The 16,242-nt window shown below is 35.1% G+C and overlaps 1 protein-coding gene across 14 annotated transcripts in view; it reads left to right on the top strand.

Moving 5' to 3' along the window:
- The window catches only part of SLC4A10 (solute carrier family 4 member 10), a 276,790-nt gene that overhangs the window by 83,277 nt on the left and 177,271 nt on the right, over nt 1-16,242 (top strand). The gene's annotated exons all lie outside the window — the stretch shown is intronic.

The following is a 16,242-nucleotide window of genomic DNA, read 5'->3' as shown; positions in this document are numbered from 1 at the left end:
TATATGTACACATTATACATATATATAATATACTAAAAAAGAAACTAAGTAGCTTGCCTAAGATAAAAATTGCCAACAATGGAAAGGATGATATGGGATTCAATCCTAGAAGTGTAGCTCTAGAGTGCTTGCTATTAGCCATTGTGTTATACTACTTAGAGTTATATACACTTGAATTAGATAGCAATGTGTAATTTAGTATATTCAAAATGCCAATTAATATGAGAAACATCAACATAAATTGAAACTGCCATGGAAGATATTATTGAAGAAATGTGACTTGACTTTCATTATACTCCTTTCTGCTTTCTCTTTCACTACAAATAATATAGGTAAAGTCATTAGCACAGTTCCTGCCATAGGTGCTTAATAAATTATGAGTTGTTATTCTTATCATAATTGTTCTGATAATTTCTTCTCAACATTCCCTAACTGGTGCAACATAATGTTTGAAAAACATGAATCCAATCTATAGTCATGAGTCAAATTACCCACCAGTGATCCTTAGTTGTAATTATGCATCAGAGTCACACATTTAGCTTTTTAAAAACATTGATGCTCAAAGCTTATCTTCGAAGTACTAAATAAAGTCTATGAAAATAAAACCTAGGCTTCTATATTTATAAAAAGCTTTCCAAGTGAAGCTGATGGGCAGCCAAATGGAGAACTGCTGCTTTACATGGTGATGAATTCTGAATTTATTTCTCCATTCTACATTTTAACCTCTGTTTAGTGTTTCAGACATTGCATCATGATAGACATCTCTACTCATTTATCTTATAAATATCTCAAACTTGGCATATCCCAAATTAAACTTATTATTTTCTCTTCAAAAGTTCTTTATCTTTCTTGGCATGATGATCTCATAATCATTTTCAACCACTTTATCCCAACCTTAAATCCAATTACTCATCAAATTTGTAGATTGTTTCTCCTAAGGAGTCTAAAATTTACACCTTCTTTCCCCATTGTCTTGACCTCAGTATGAGTTCACATTCATTTTTCTCCTGGACTAATTTCTTAATTAGTATTTTTTTTCTTCCTATCACCTATTCCCAAAGCAACCTACTCCCCACTCAGCTGCCAGAGTATGGTTTCTGAAATTGAAATCAGAAACAGACATTTCACTACTTAAATTCCCCATTACCTTCACAATAATTCTCAGAGTTAAGAACATACAATATTTGTTTCTTTTTTTGACTTATTTTATTTAGCATAATGCCTTCTGTTAATGACCCACGTCCTGCATGGTTCAGGGTTTGGGATCTGGAGAAGGTGCCGCACACAAATGAAAGATAAAAGAAATAATAATTGGGAAATATTGGGGGCCAGGCTGAAAGCCCAGTGCAAGGGAAAGGACTTCCACCGGTGCTCAGGCCTTGCCAACTTTTTTTTTTTTTTTAAATATATTTTATTGATTTTTTACAGAGAGGAAGGGAGAGGGATAGAGAGTTAGAAACATCAATGTGAGAGAAACATTGATCAGCTACCTCCTGCACACCCCCCACTAGGGATGTGCCTGCAACCAAGGTACATGCCCCTGACCAGAATCGAACCTGAGACCCTTCAGTCCACAGGCCGATGCTTCATCCACTGAGCCAAACCAGTTAGGGCTTTGCCAACTTTTTATTCAATTGTGTATACACATCTAGCCCTTAGTCAGGCAGGTAATTGTGGTAACAGATAGACTATCCTAAAGGTCAGTAAATATTAGAAAGATTTACTCTGAGACTATTTAGTCAGGAAATTGCTTGAGCCCCCATTGTCTGGACTACACAATCGGTGCCTAGCTCTGGCCCTTGCCAGGGGCTCAAGGGTCACCAGCATTTGGGATCCTTGTTTACACTTCTCTGATAGTGAAGACAATGGGTGGCTTCCCACAGCCTTCAATGTCTATCTATATTTTGCAAAAGGCAGTATTTCTTTCTTACTCATGGCTGAATAATATTCCATTGTGTTAATTTACTGACAGACTTTGGTTGTTTCTATATCTTGGATATTGTGAATAATGTGGCAATGGACATGACATGCAGATATCTCTTTGAGATAGTGACTTTATTTCTTTTGGATATATACCCAGAAGCAGGATTTTTGGATCATATGGTAGTTATATTTTTACTTTTTTGAGGAATGAGGAAGTGACATTTAAACAGCCATCTTTAGTTAAATTTAGTCTAAATTCTACTAGTTAGAAAGAGACAGGCTCATTCAAGCCTTTAAAAATGCTCTCCTCTCTGCTTATAATGCTTTTTGCCCCTCATTTCTCCTTGTTTTTGCTTGCCTAACTCTTTCTTATGCCTCTAGGTTTATTTAGATTAAATAAGTTAAACTTCACCTCATTTTGAAACATTCCTTCTTCCCTACAGAGTGAAGTAGGTGTTTTTTTTTTTCCTTTTGTTCTTCTGGGTTCTACTACTATTTACCTTAATTGAAGTATAATGAATACTGTATTGTAGTCATTGATTTTCCTGTTTGGACTATGAATGGTTTAATGGCAAATGCAGTATTTTTTATTTCTTTATAGCCAACACTAATACAATGCCTGGCACATGGTAATTACTTAATAAGTACATTTTTTGTTGAATAATAAAATGGGGAACGAGTATGAAATGTTCATAGAAAAATATGGCCTAGGTCACATAGGTAACCATTAGGACTTCATCTTAGCTGAAGTGTATAAATAGACTTGAACCAGACTCTGAAGTGTTTTAAAGTTAAATTAAGAAATTTTAGATTTTATATTTAACTAATATAATACCTTTGTAGGGTAGCATATTGGCTAAGAGTATTGACCTTGGTTCAAACTCAGTCTCTGCTTCCTAGTTGCTGAAGATTCCTGGGAAAGTATCTTATCCTCTTTAAGTCTCAGAATACTCGTCTGTTTTGAATATTTTTAATGAGTAAATGTATGTAAAGTCCTAGTACTTTGCCTGTCACATTGTAAACTTTACAATGAATATTACTTGTTATTTTTACTGCAATTATAGCATTATTAAAAGAGATGGAAAAACACACAATGAAATGGAAAGGTATTCCATTTTCATGGATTGGAATAATCAAAATAGTTAAAATGGCTATATTACCCAAAGCAATATATAGATTTAATGCATCAAAGTCCCAATGTCATTTTTAAGGAAGTATAACAAAAAATTATGGAACCACAAAAGACCCCAAGTGCCAAAGCAATCCTGAGATAAAAGAAGAAAGCAAGGTATCACACTACTTGACTTCAAATTATACTACAGAGCTATGATAATTAAAACAGCATGGTATTGGCAGAAAAACAGACACACAGACCAATGGAACAGAATTGAGAGCCCAGAAATAAAAGCACAGCTGTATGAGCAAATACTTTTTTGACAAAGGAGCCAAAAACACACAATGGAGAAAAGAATGCCTCTTCAATAAATGGTGATGGGAGCATTGGAAAGCCACACTCAAAAGAATAAGTTAGATTACCATTTGTCATGAATTCAAAATGGGTCAAATAACTAAATATAAGATCTAAACAGTAAAGTACATAGAAGAATGTATGGGTAATAAACTTATGGAGCTTGGTATTAGAGAACATTTTATGAATTTGGTCCCAAGGGGAAGGCAAAAATAAATGAATGGGACTATATAAAACTAAAAAGTTTCTGCACAGCAAAAGAAACCAACAACAAAACAAAAAGGCAACCAACTGAATGGGAGTTGATATTTGCAAACAACAGCTCTGACAAGGGGTTAATATACAAACTATATAAAGAACTCATACAACTCAACACCAAACAAACAATCCAATTAAAAAATGGACAAAGGACCTAAACAGATACTTCTCCCAAGAAGACATACAAATGGCCATCAGATATATGAGAAGATGTTCAACTTCACTAAATATTAGGGAAATGCAAATCAAAACTACAATGAGACACCACTTCACACCTGTTAGAATGGCTATTATTAACAAGTGTTGGGGAGGTTGTAGAGAAAAAGGAACCCTCATTCACTGTTGATGGAAATGTGAACTGGTACAATCACTATGGAAAAGAATATGACAGTTCCTCAAAAAACTAAGAATAGAGTTATCATATACTAGTAAAGCAATTCCTCTTAAGAATTTCTACCTAAAAAACTTGAAAACATTTATTCACAAAGATTTATGCACCCCTATGTTCATTATAGCATTATTCACAGTGGCCAAGACATGAAAAGAACCAGTGTCCTTTAATAGATGATTGGCTAAAGAAGATATGATACATATACATGGTGTCCCCCCCGAAATATACACACTTTAACAGCTGATAGCTCAATTTTACAAATTACATGTATTTAAATAAACACTGCTTTTAAAATTATTCAAAGTGTGTATATACATTTCCAGTGACTTAATACATGCTATTATGAATTAAAATTGTGTTTTAGTTTATTTGTTTGATCAAGCCATCAGTGACTTTGATGAAAATAAAGAGCAGGTTTATTTTATGACAAATGCCTTTCTTTCTTTCTTTTCTTTTCTTTTCTTTTTTTTTTTTGAAAAGTCCTGCCATAGAGCCTTCTTTATTTTATTTTATTTATTTATTTGACAGAGAGGAAGGGAGAGATAGTTAGAAACATTGATGAGAGAGAAACATCAGTCAGCTGCCTCCTGCACACCCCCTACTGGGGATGTGCCCACAACCAAGGTACATGCCCTTGACCGGAATCGAACCTGGGACCCTTCAGTCTGTAGGCTGAGGCTCTGTCCACTGAGCAAACCTGTTAGGGCACAAATGCCTTTCTTCAGTCTAATCTCTTTTGATTCACCATAGTGCCTTCTCATTGCTTCCCATTTCAAATCTAATTTAATTTTTTCCATGTCTAGTGTATTTTTATTTTCTTTCTCTATGTTCATTGAAGTTTTAGATAAATAGGAAATTTAAGAGCACAAGGTGTTTTTTTTTTTCATTTTTATTCTTTATTAGCTTTAAAATGGTAAATAAATAAAGCAGCCTTTCCCCATTTCCTCTCCCACATTTTTGGTATTTGTGTAATTAGGAAAATCACTTTGTTTAAAGTGGCTGTTAAATGTAATAAAATCAAATTTTTAGTAAACTGCATGCCTAAGATTTCTACCATTTTATTAATGATATGATAAAACATATCACTTACCCACAATTACTGAGGTTAAAGGAAAAATATCACTGAACTTTTAAAATTACTTCTTTTCACTGCTTTTCTTATCATTGAAGTTCATCCTATAATGTTTTATTTCTCTGATTCCTCAGTACCATTTTAGTTATCTAAAAATATTTTGAAATTTTCTTATTTATTCAAATATTATTATTTTTTAATTTAATAAATCTTTATTGTTCAGATTATTACAATTGCTCCTCTTTTTTCCCCACATAGTTCCCTTCCACCTGGTTCCCATCCCACCCTCTGCCCTTACCTCCCCCTCACTGTCTTCATCCATAGGTGTATGATTTTTGTCCAATCTCTTCCTGTACCCCCTACACCCCTTTCCCCCTGAGAATTGTCAGTCCACTCCCTTTCTATGCCCCTGATTCTATTATATTCACCAGTTTATTCTGTTCATCAGATTTTTTATTCACTTGATTTTTAGATTCACTTGTTGATAGACATGTATTTGTTGTTCATAATTTTTATCTTTACCTTTTTCTTCTTCTTCCTCTTCTTAAAGAATACCTTTCAGCATTTCATATAAAACTGGTTTGGTGTTGATGAACTCCTTTAGCTTTTTCTTATCTGTGAAGCTCTATCTGCCCTTCAATTCTGAATGATAACTTTGCTGGGTAGAGTAATCTTGGTTGTAGGTTTTTGCTATTCATCACTTTGAATATTTCTTGCCACTCCTGTCTGGCCTGCATAGTTTCTGTTGAGAAATCAGCTGAGAGTCGTATGGGTGCTCCCTTGTAGGTAATTGTTTTTCTCTTGCTGCTTTTAATATTCTCTCTTTGTCTTTTGCTCTTGGCATTTTAATTATGATGTGTCTTGGTGTGGTCCTCTTTGGATTCCTTTTGTTTGGGGTTCTCTGTGCTTCCTGGACTTATAAGTCTATTTCTTTCACCAGGTGGGGGAAGTTTTTGGTCATTATTTTTTCAAATAGATTTTCAGTATCTTGCTCTCTCTCTTCTTCTGGCACCCCCATAATTCTGATGTTGGTACGCTTGAAGTTGTCCCAGAGGCTCCTTACACTATCTTCAAATTTTTGGATTCTTTTTTCTTTTTGCTTTTCCGGTTGAGTGTTTTTTGCTTCTTTGTATTTTAAATCTTTAACTTGATTCTTGCGGTCCTCTAGTCTGCTGTTAGGTCTCTGTATAATATTTTTTATTTCCGTCAGTGTCTGTTTAATTTCTAGTTGGTCCTTTTTCATATCCTTGAGGGTCTCGCTAAATTTATTGGCCTTTTGTAGGAAATTCTTGAAAAACCTTATAACCGTGGTTTTGAACTTTATATCCAGTCGTTTGTTTTCCTCCATTTCTTTCATTTGTGATCTGTTTCTTTGTCTCTGCATTTTTGCTGCCTCCCTGAGTTGGTAGAGTAGCTTTGTGTGGTAGGTGTCCTATAGGGCCCAGTGGCTCAGCCTCCCCCAGTTACTTGAGGTGGACACTTTTGGTGCACCCCTTTGTGGACTGTGTGCACAGCCTTGTTGTAGTTAAGTCTTGATTGTTGTTAGTATCACTGGGAGGAATTGACCTTTAGGCCAGTTGGCTGTGAGGATCAGCTGTGTCTACACTGGGAGAACTTCTGTGCTGGAGACACCCTTATGAGACAAGACTTGCAAAATTGCAAAAGCCTCTGTGTTCAGCTTGGATGGGGCGGAGTCTCAGGGTGGAGCAGACAGCCTTGGCTTCCCATGAGCCCTGCCCTATAAGGACCCTGGGTCTCAGTGTCCTTCAGTAATCGCTGTAAGCACCTCTGAGAGAAAGCCGCCCTCGAGATTCGCCCTCTGCCAGACAGTCCAGTTTCTCCCCGAATGAGTCTGGGTTCCCAGAGTCTCGCCCGGAACTGGAGTTTAGCGCAGTTGGGAGCTTCCATCTCCCTCCCACTTTAGAAATCCAGCCGTGCACTCAGCAGTCAGTCCTCTCTGTGCGCGCACGACTCTGGACCTCTGCCTTCCATAGCACCCCTGAGTCTCAGTGTGCTTTCTCTTTTCCTGACAGTCCAGTTTCTCCCCGAATGAGTCTGGGTTCCCAGAAACTCACCCGGAACTGGAGTTCAGCGCAGTCGGGAGCTTCCATCTCCCACCCGCTTTAGAAAGCCAGCCAGGCACTCAGCCGCCTGTGCATTCAGCTGCCTGTCCTCTCTGCGCACGTCTCCGTACCTCAGCCTTTTGCAGCTCCTCTGAGTCTCAATGTGCTTTCCTCTTTCCTTCTAGTTGTAGAATTTCCACTTAGCCAGCTTTCCTGTGGTTCTGGATGGTGTCTGTTTTGTCTTTTAGTTGTAGTTTTGATATTGTTGTGTGAGGCAGCAGTTTAGGTGTTTACCTATGCTGCTATCTTGGTTTCTCTCTCTACAAATATTACTTAATTAATCCCTCTCTGATTTGGTTTGTTGGCTTTCTTATATTAGGAATCTTCTTTCCATTTTTTGCAAATTATTGAATATTCAAGTCCAAATCACCTATAAATCATTAAAATGTAGACAATAGGGTATTATTTGTTTAAATAATTTGTATAATTGATTACTATGTATGTAGGCCAACTCAGGACTATCCCAATTTATTATGAGAAGGCTAAATACTTGTGTACTACTCTAATTTTTAAGATTCTGACAAGTTGTAAAGAACAAGTCTTTATTCATGATGCAAAAGATAAACATCGCTAATTTTATTTAAAAATGTATATGTATATCTTTATTCCCTTTTTATAATGGATACTATTGACTTCTATAAGTTTACAATATGTCAGTAAAAACATCAGGGTTTTGGATGGCAAGAAAGGAGAAGGATATTGATATGTGAGAGGATTACAAATGTTATTATCTTAGGCTAAAGCACAGATAGGTATTTAGATAAAAAAAAGTGATTGTTACACTGATATGAAAATAGCTTAATATAAAAAATTCGAGTATTGTACAACTAGAAAGGATCTTAGAGATCATGGAGTTGATTTTTAAACTTATTTTTATTATATTTGTTTATTTTTTTTAGTTTCTTGGCTCAGGATTTCTTCTTGCATCTCAGATATCCGTTATGGAATAATTTTATTTCTTCCTGAAGTATATACTTAGAAATTCTGTTAGAAAGGATTTATGGTAATAAATTGACTCAGTTTCTGTTTCTCTTAAGTGTCTTTAGAGAGTATTAGCTTAGCTGGGTATTCACTTCTAGATTAACAATATTTTTTAGTATACTAAAGTTAGTATTTACTCTCTTCTAGTTTATATTTTGATTACTTTATCATTACTTTTGTAGGTGATCTTTTTTTCCCCTTACTGTTTTGAAAATATGTCATTCTGCAGTTTCACATGATAGGTGTAGGTGTGAATTGTCTTTTAATTCCTGTTTGTGATTCACTGTGATTACTGAACCCAAGGATTCATGTTGTCTGTCATTTTCACCTATTATTTTTCAACCAGTACTCCTTCTCATTTTCTCTACTCTTAACTTTAGTACTTCCAATTAGGTATATGTTGGACTTTATCATATTATCCTCCATTTAAGAAATTAGCATAATTTTCATATTATCATTCTGTTTTATATTCTGTGTAACTTTTTCAGATCTTTTCCCCAGTTTTCTAATTCTTATATAATTTTTCCAGTCTACTGTTTTACCTATCCATGAAGTATTTAATTTTAAGAATTATGTATATCATTGTGTGTTATACTTAACATGAGGTCTACAAGCTCTTTGTGGGAAAGAATCACGCCTTACTGAATTTTGCAGCTCTAATAGTAGAAATAATAATATAAATATTATTTATGGAGAACTTAATACATGCTTTTCAGACTCAAGAACTTTATATCTTTTAATAAGTTACTCAAGATACAGAGAAATTACAGACGATGCCTAAATGAAATGAAATAAAATTTCAATCCAGGTAGTATACAGCTCCATATACCTCTCAGCATTTACCCAACACTGACTTTTGTTGACCTCCTAAAAGGGAGCATCAGCAGCAGAGGGGTAGGTCATATTTGTAAAACTTGTACTTGAACATCAAACAAGCTCATGGGGATGTAGCAGATGCTTAAGGAAGAAAGGTCATAGCAGGATAAATGAAGAAGGCATATCATAAGACAGATGGAGACTCAGGGCACTTATGAGCAACATGAAGAGGCTAAAGACAGCATGAGGCAGAAGTAAGGAAATGTAGCAGCAGTTAACATCATTTTCTGGGTATAAAATTTGGTAAATAGGCAGAACTGAGGCTCTAGAAGGATTTTTAAGAGCAAGATAAGAATCAGGTCCAGAATTCAAAACATATCTAGAGGATCAGGTGGGCAAACAAGGCAGGAACTTAGTTGTGAGGTATCACAACACTTTGAAATACTTTTGGCTAATTAAAATTGTTCTTAATTTCTCAAACACTTTTTATCCTTAACCATCAGATGTTAAGCTCTCTAGGAGAGAACATATTCTTTAGGTCACAGTGACAGTAATAAGTACAATACTGTATGTTGTGATGACATTAATTCTGAGCCAGAATTAACTTAGCATTGGAAGACTTTCACCCCTGAACCTTTCAACACTGAACTTGACTCTGGAGTATTTCATGTCAACCAATGAACTTCCCTGACCTAACTGTGTACTCCCTGGCTGGTCTTTTTTTATTTTTAATTTAAATTCTTTATTGTTTCAAGTATTACATAAGTCCCCTTTTTCCCCCATTGACCTCTCACCGACTGCCCCCACACCCCAGCACATGCTCTCACCCTCCCTCCCCCTGTTTATGTACATTGGTTATGCTCATATGCATGCATACAAGTCCTTTGGTTGATCTTTTTACCCTGGCTGGTCTTTAAAGCTTGTCTGGGTGGAGTTTTCCAAGTAAATGAGATTTTAAAAAATCTTGAAGTTTTTACATGATGATTTATAATGCCTTCTTAGTTCTATTCCTATGATAGAGGGTTTTACTCTCCAATTCTTATTCTCAGTTCTATTTTTTCTTATATGTGTAAAAATGAAATAACACATTTACTTTGCATAAGTAAATGAAACTTAATTGCCACCTCCCCAATTAGGTACTTTAGAAAGGAGACAGAGTGGTTTTATTAAAAATACATAGGAAAGGAGACAGAGTGGTTTATTGGGCTACTTTAGAATAGATATATTTTATGTGATTGAATTACTATAGTATATATATATGATAGATTTAAGTTATATTACTGGAGGTGGTATAATCTATATTTAGGGTAGATACCAGATTTTAAATACCTAATTTCAAAGCAATATGCTAGTAAAAATAGATGGGTTCATTTATTTTTTGAAAATATACTTAGTGAAATCCAAAGTTATGCTTGACTTATGCTTAAATTTTAGGTCAGCTAGTATTTTCTTGAGCTCCTTTGATAAGCTAATCTCTGAACTGATACTTTCATATCTAATGTCCTATGTAATACAGTCTAATATAATTAGAGGTTAAAGCATGACCTTTTATACTGGTATAATACTTTAGTTTACATGGGAAAAAAAGGAATGCCTCTAGAATAAATATGGATGCACATGTAGTATGTTAACATTGAATCTAAATGTTAATGTTCAATTTTCTTAATTTCATAATTAAAAATAAAAGGCAATGAGGATATGGCTAAGAAAACCAAGAAGTAAAAATCCTGCATTTATTTGGTAACAACAAAAAGATAACTTCTATAGATTACATAATGGATTCATATGTTGAATATTAACATCAAATCTATGAGTTAATATCAGTTTCTTAATTTCATAATTGAAAATAAAAGGTAATGAGATGAATGAGAAAAACAAGAAGTTAAACTTCTGTATCTTAGTTAATGAAAAAGGTAGTAACAACACATTGTATTAAAACAGAGCATGTAAATAATGTGGTGAAATGTTATGTGTAGAAAATACATGTTTTAACATTAGTGAAATGAATACCTTAGTTTTCTGTGAAATATTTTAATATTAATGAGAAATGACAAGTTTGGAGGCTTTGTAAATAATAAACACTTTTAAAACTAGCTCTCAGGTCATGCTTATAAAATACATTTGTCTATATATTTCTACTACTCTAGTCCTATGTCATTATCTCTCATTGGCTGAACTCAGTTGGAAGGTAGAAGCAACGGGGCCTGATTATGCAATCCATAAAGATAGAGCATGGATAAGAGTGGAAAGTGAATCTGTTATGGCTAGTGGAGAATATATAGCACAACATATTTTCCAATACCCAATATCTAACAAAAAGGCAGAAAAGTGGTTGCTTTAAAAATTGTTATGACAAATACTTTTAGGGAAGAAAATTCTGAATTGAAAACAAACTGCTTTCTTCTCTATTAATCCATTCTCAAATGAGATGAGACTTATCAAAAGGACATGAAAAAGTTAATCTTCCTGCTCATGGGATTGCTGTAAGATTTTGGCTTATAAAACTAGAAAGGTTTATTTTGTTGAAGACTGTGCTCAAGAGTTCTGATAAGTCAGAAAAATGCATTTTTATATGTATTCACAGAGAGCTTATTGATATTTACAAACAATCCTAGAATAAACTGTTATGTTTTTCTGAATATTTTAACACTTAAATGTGCAGGCCCATATTAATTGCTCTTTTAAGAGAGAGTGTACTGGTTCAAGGTTACTTCAAATGTGAGAGTTGAGTAGAAAGTGTGTTTTTTTCCTGCTATTTATAATAACTGTTCAGTTAAAATAATAATAACAAAACTCTTCCCTTTAAAAACATTTTTAGAGGATACATATTTCTAATTTACATTTATAAACATCCAAGTTCAATACGACAATGTCCTAATGTTTAGAAGTAATCAAATTTTAGAAAATTATAGAATACATTTGGGTTATGCCAATTACATAGAGTGTGTCTTTAAAATAGCTGAATACAAATTCAATTTAGTCATAAGCAGGGTTTAGCTAGAAAGGATAGTATATAATGCTATATTTTTCTTGAGAAGGAATGGGAGATACAGAAAACTAAGTCAAAATAGATCAGGAAAAGATGTGTGGTATATACCATTACAATAATATGTCCTAAAACTTAACATGGCAGAAACTTCAGAAATTGAAAAATATTGATGTGAAGAGTAAAGTATTATTTTTTTGTTAGAGGCTTACATAAATGAATTAAGATGGAATTTCTGTGTGAGTTAGTTATTGTTTCTCAGTCTCAGAGCCATAGTATCTACCAGTGATTTTCAAATTGCAGGTTACAATTCATTTTTAAGTCCTGAAATAGATTTAATAAATAATGACTGGTATTTTTAAATGAAATAGAATATCCTGCAATAGAAAATATCAGGACACATTGTTTATAGTAAGGGTAAGTGTTCATTTGTAAAATTTTTGTTTTGGTTACATATATGTAAATATGTGATTGTGTTGAACTATATATCACAATGGGTAATATCCAAAAAATTTTAAAGATTGTTCTATCCTATTTACTGAAATCAATAATCTTAATAAATGTTAACCCAATAGTGTAGCAAAGGTAATTGAATTGAGAAGCAATATAACACATTTATGTATCTCTCCCTGTACAGTACTAAAATTTGTTCCTAAATGAATAAAAATACATAGAAATTAGGCTATACTAATGTATTTGATTTTCAACAAATCTAAAGAGATTAACAGTACAAAATGAAATAAAAATTTATTTTATTGGTGTATTGAGGTTACAACATAGACTGGCACCCCGTGATGTATGTCCCTCTTCATTCCTGTCATCACACCCCATGTTTACCTGGTAATGTGGTGGAAGGGAAATACCCTATTAAAAAATTTTGAATAATATTGAAATGACCTTGGGAACTATAAACAAAGTGGATGAATCTCAGTATGTATATCAGTATTAATTTGTGTAGAGAATTTTCAGCCTAAAAGATCATTCATTTGATGTATCTATGAAACATCCAGAGAGTATTTAAAGGGAATAATGTATAGGAAATCAAAAATGAGTCACTTACATTGAGTTACATTCATATTCCAGCTTCTAGTTCTTGTTATTTCAAAGAAATATTTAAACAGATCACTTCTGCTTACAATGTTATAGTAATTAAAGAATTACCATTTCCTATTTAGATCCCCCTCTGCTCTTCTTCAAAATTTCATTTTATCTCAGTATTTTTACATTAGCTAAAGAATAGAATATCTTTTATATGTGAACAGTATACATATTTTATATAAATATAGACAAAAATTATTTGTATCAGTTAAAAAAAGATTCAGGTCTTGAAATCAATATTGTACAGGGAGAAAACATCTTATTATATTCTATATAAAGCTTTCCATTTTGCAATTGTTTTAAAAGAACACCATTGTAAAATACAGTGGAATAGTCTTCCTTCTGACCTTTGAACATGGATGCATAATTAGCTTTTGGCATTTATCTTAACAACACTCCAGAGGTCAGAGATGCATTCCAATGTGACATATATTTGAATATATCTCACACAGAGGATAAGTTCAATTTTTAAATATGTCAAGAATAGATTCTAAATAGGCTGAAACTTGCATTTGTTTGGTTCAGGAGTCCTATCTAATAAAAGAGTAATATGCAAATTAACCGTACCTCTGCTACACCCACAAGCCACACCCACCAGCCATGCCCACAAGCCAATCAGGAGGAAATATGCAAATAAACCCAACCAAGATGGCTGCAGCTACAGAGACCAGGAAGGAGGCTTGGGTTTCCCTGGCAATGGAGGAAGCCAAGCTTTCCATCTGCCCTTGCCGGCCCAGGCCTCCACTCAATGCTACAAAGTTTCAATTATAGAAGATAAATAAATCCCAGATCCCAGGGCCTCTGCTTGGGTCGCCGGGGTGCGTGGCCAGCCTGCAAACCAGCACAGGCCCCTCGCCCAGGCTGCCCCACACCCCAAGGGAACCCCCACCCTGATCCGGGACACCCTTCAGGGCAAACCAGCTGGCCCCCACCCATGCACCAGACCTCTATCCTATCTAATAAAAGAGTAATATGCAGATTGACCATCACTCCAACACATAAGATGGCTGCCCCCATGTGGTCAAAGATCCTGCCCCCATGTGGACACAAGATGGCCACCACAAAATGGCCATCAGGGGAGGGCAGTTGGGAGGAACCAGGCCTGCAAGGGAGGGCAGTTGTGGGCGATCAGGCCAGCAGGGGAGGGTAACTGCGAGGGACCAGGCCTGCAAGGGAGGGCAGTTTGGGGCGATCAAGCCTGCTGGGGAGGGCAGTTAGGAGTGACCCGGCTGGCAGAGGAGGGAAGTGGGGGTGACTAGGCCTGCAGAGGAGGGCAGTTGGGGGGGACCCAGGCCTGCAGGGGAGGGCAGTTAGGGGTGATCAGGCCTGCAGGGGAAGGCAGTTAGGGGCAAACAGGCTGGCAGGGGAGCAGTTAGGCATCAATCAGGCTGGCAGGGGAGTGGTTAGGGGGTGATCAGGCTGGCAGGCAGAAGTGGTTAGGGGCAATCAGGAAGGCAAGCAGGCGAGCAGTTGGGAGCCAGCAGTCCTGGATTGTGAGAAGGATGTCCGACTGCCTAAACGGGCAGTCGGACATCCCTCGAGGGGTCCCAGATTGGAGAGGGTGCAGGCTGGGCTGAGGGACACCCCCCCCACGTGCACCAATTTTGTGCACTGGGCCTCTAGTATTATATAAATACCATCTTTAGTTTTTTCTATTGCTATTATTGCTCAAACCAACAGATATTTAAAATTTTGCCAAACAGAAGAGCAATGGGCTCTGAATTGTATCTTCATTTTCATTTTTCTCTCATTTATAGTATAGGTTTCATTAACTCTGATTTTAAACACTTTGCCCTGACCTGTCTCAGTTCACATTTTCAGAAAGACAAAGGACTACAGGGTTTCAAACATGCCCTTGTACTATATACAATGATAGGCTTAGAAATAGATAGGTGTTAATCAATCATATAAACGTTGGAAGTAACCTGCATTTTGCTTCATTTAGTATTTTGTATTTTGTGTATTTCTGCATGGTCAAAATGAACTATATTCACCCTTCTCCCCATTATTTTATTGAGAACCAAATCAGTGGCATATTGTTTTGTGTATGTATAATATGCATATGCTAGAACCTTTGCCCAGCCATTCTAAATAGGTTAAAAAAAACGAAACTGAATGGAAGTTTAATGCATATGACTGTACTTTACAGTTTAGTTTGAATAAAATGCATTATACTGAAACAAAATAATTAGAGTTGTAGTTTACCTAATAATTGCTACTAATTGCTTTCAAGGGATTAGACCCCTCCAACCCCATTTTTAATGGCAATGGAATTATGTCACTCTACCATAGCATGAGTGGTGTTAATGCTAATGATTTTTATATTTTCCATGTGTAGTTCAAAATGTCATCTTGTTAACAAGAATTCTTTATCAGAGATAGAAATGCATGTTACTAAATCAACAAGATAACTGTTTATTTTCCATTTTTTATATCCCTAATAAATGATGCCAACTGGAATGTTTGTCTTCAATTTCATGGAAAATCGAATGCTATTTGATTTCTAAATATGTGGCCAAATTAATTTTATCTTTCTCCTTAAATTAACACTTGGTAACCAAATAGAATAGTCATATACAAATAGTTTTAACTGACTAAATTAAAACTCTAAAATATTAGATCATATTACAAGTTTATTTTCTGTTGTCTGTCTATGAGTGCTTGCTTGTTTTTTCTTATTTGTTCATTTGTTGCTTTCAGTTTTAAATCCCACATATGAGTGAAATCGTATGGTTTTTTACTTTTTCTGACTTATTTTGCTTAGCATGATATTCTCAAGATCCATCCATGCTGTCACAGTGGCAGTATTTCATAGACACAGACAATAGTATAGTGGTTACCAGAGGAAAAGGGGGGTAGAGAGGCTAGTAAAGGTTAATGGGAGGATGGGGGAGGCAAATATATGGTGACAGAAGGAAATTTGACTTTGGGTGGCAAACACTCAAAGCAAAATATAGAGAATGTATCATAGAATTGTACACTTGAAACCTATATAATTTTATTAATCAATGTCACTGCAATAAATTTAATTAAAAATGTTGGAAGCAAAAAATACTTTGAGCTTCTAACTTTAAAAATACCTTTATTAATTTTAATCATTGTTATTTCTTTAACAGACATATTTTG

Source organism: Plecotus auritus (genome assembly GCF_963455305.1).
Source record: "Plecotus auritus genome assembly, chromosome: 5".
NCBI classification, from domain to species: domain Eukaryota; kingdom Metazoa; phylum Chordata; class Mammalia; order Chiroptera; family Vespertilionidae; genus Plecotus; species Plecotus auritus.
This window is presented reverse-complemented; position numbering and strand designations above follow the sequence as displayed.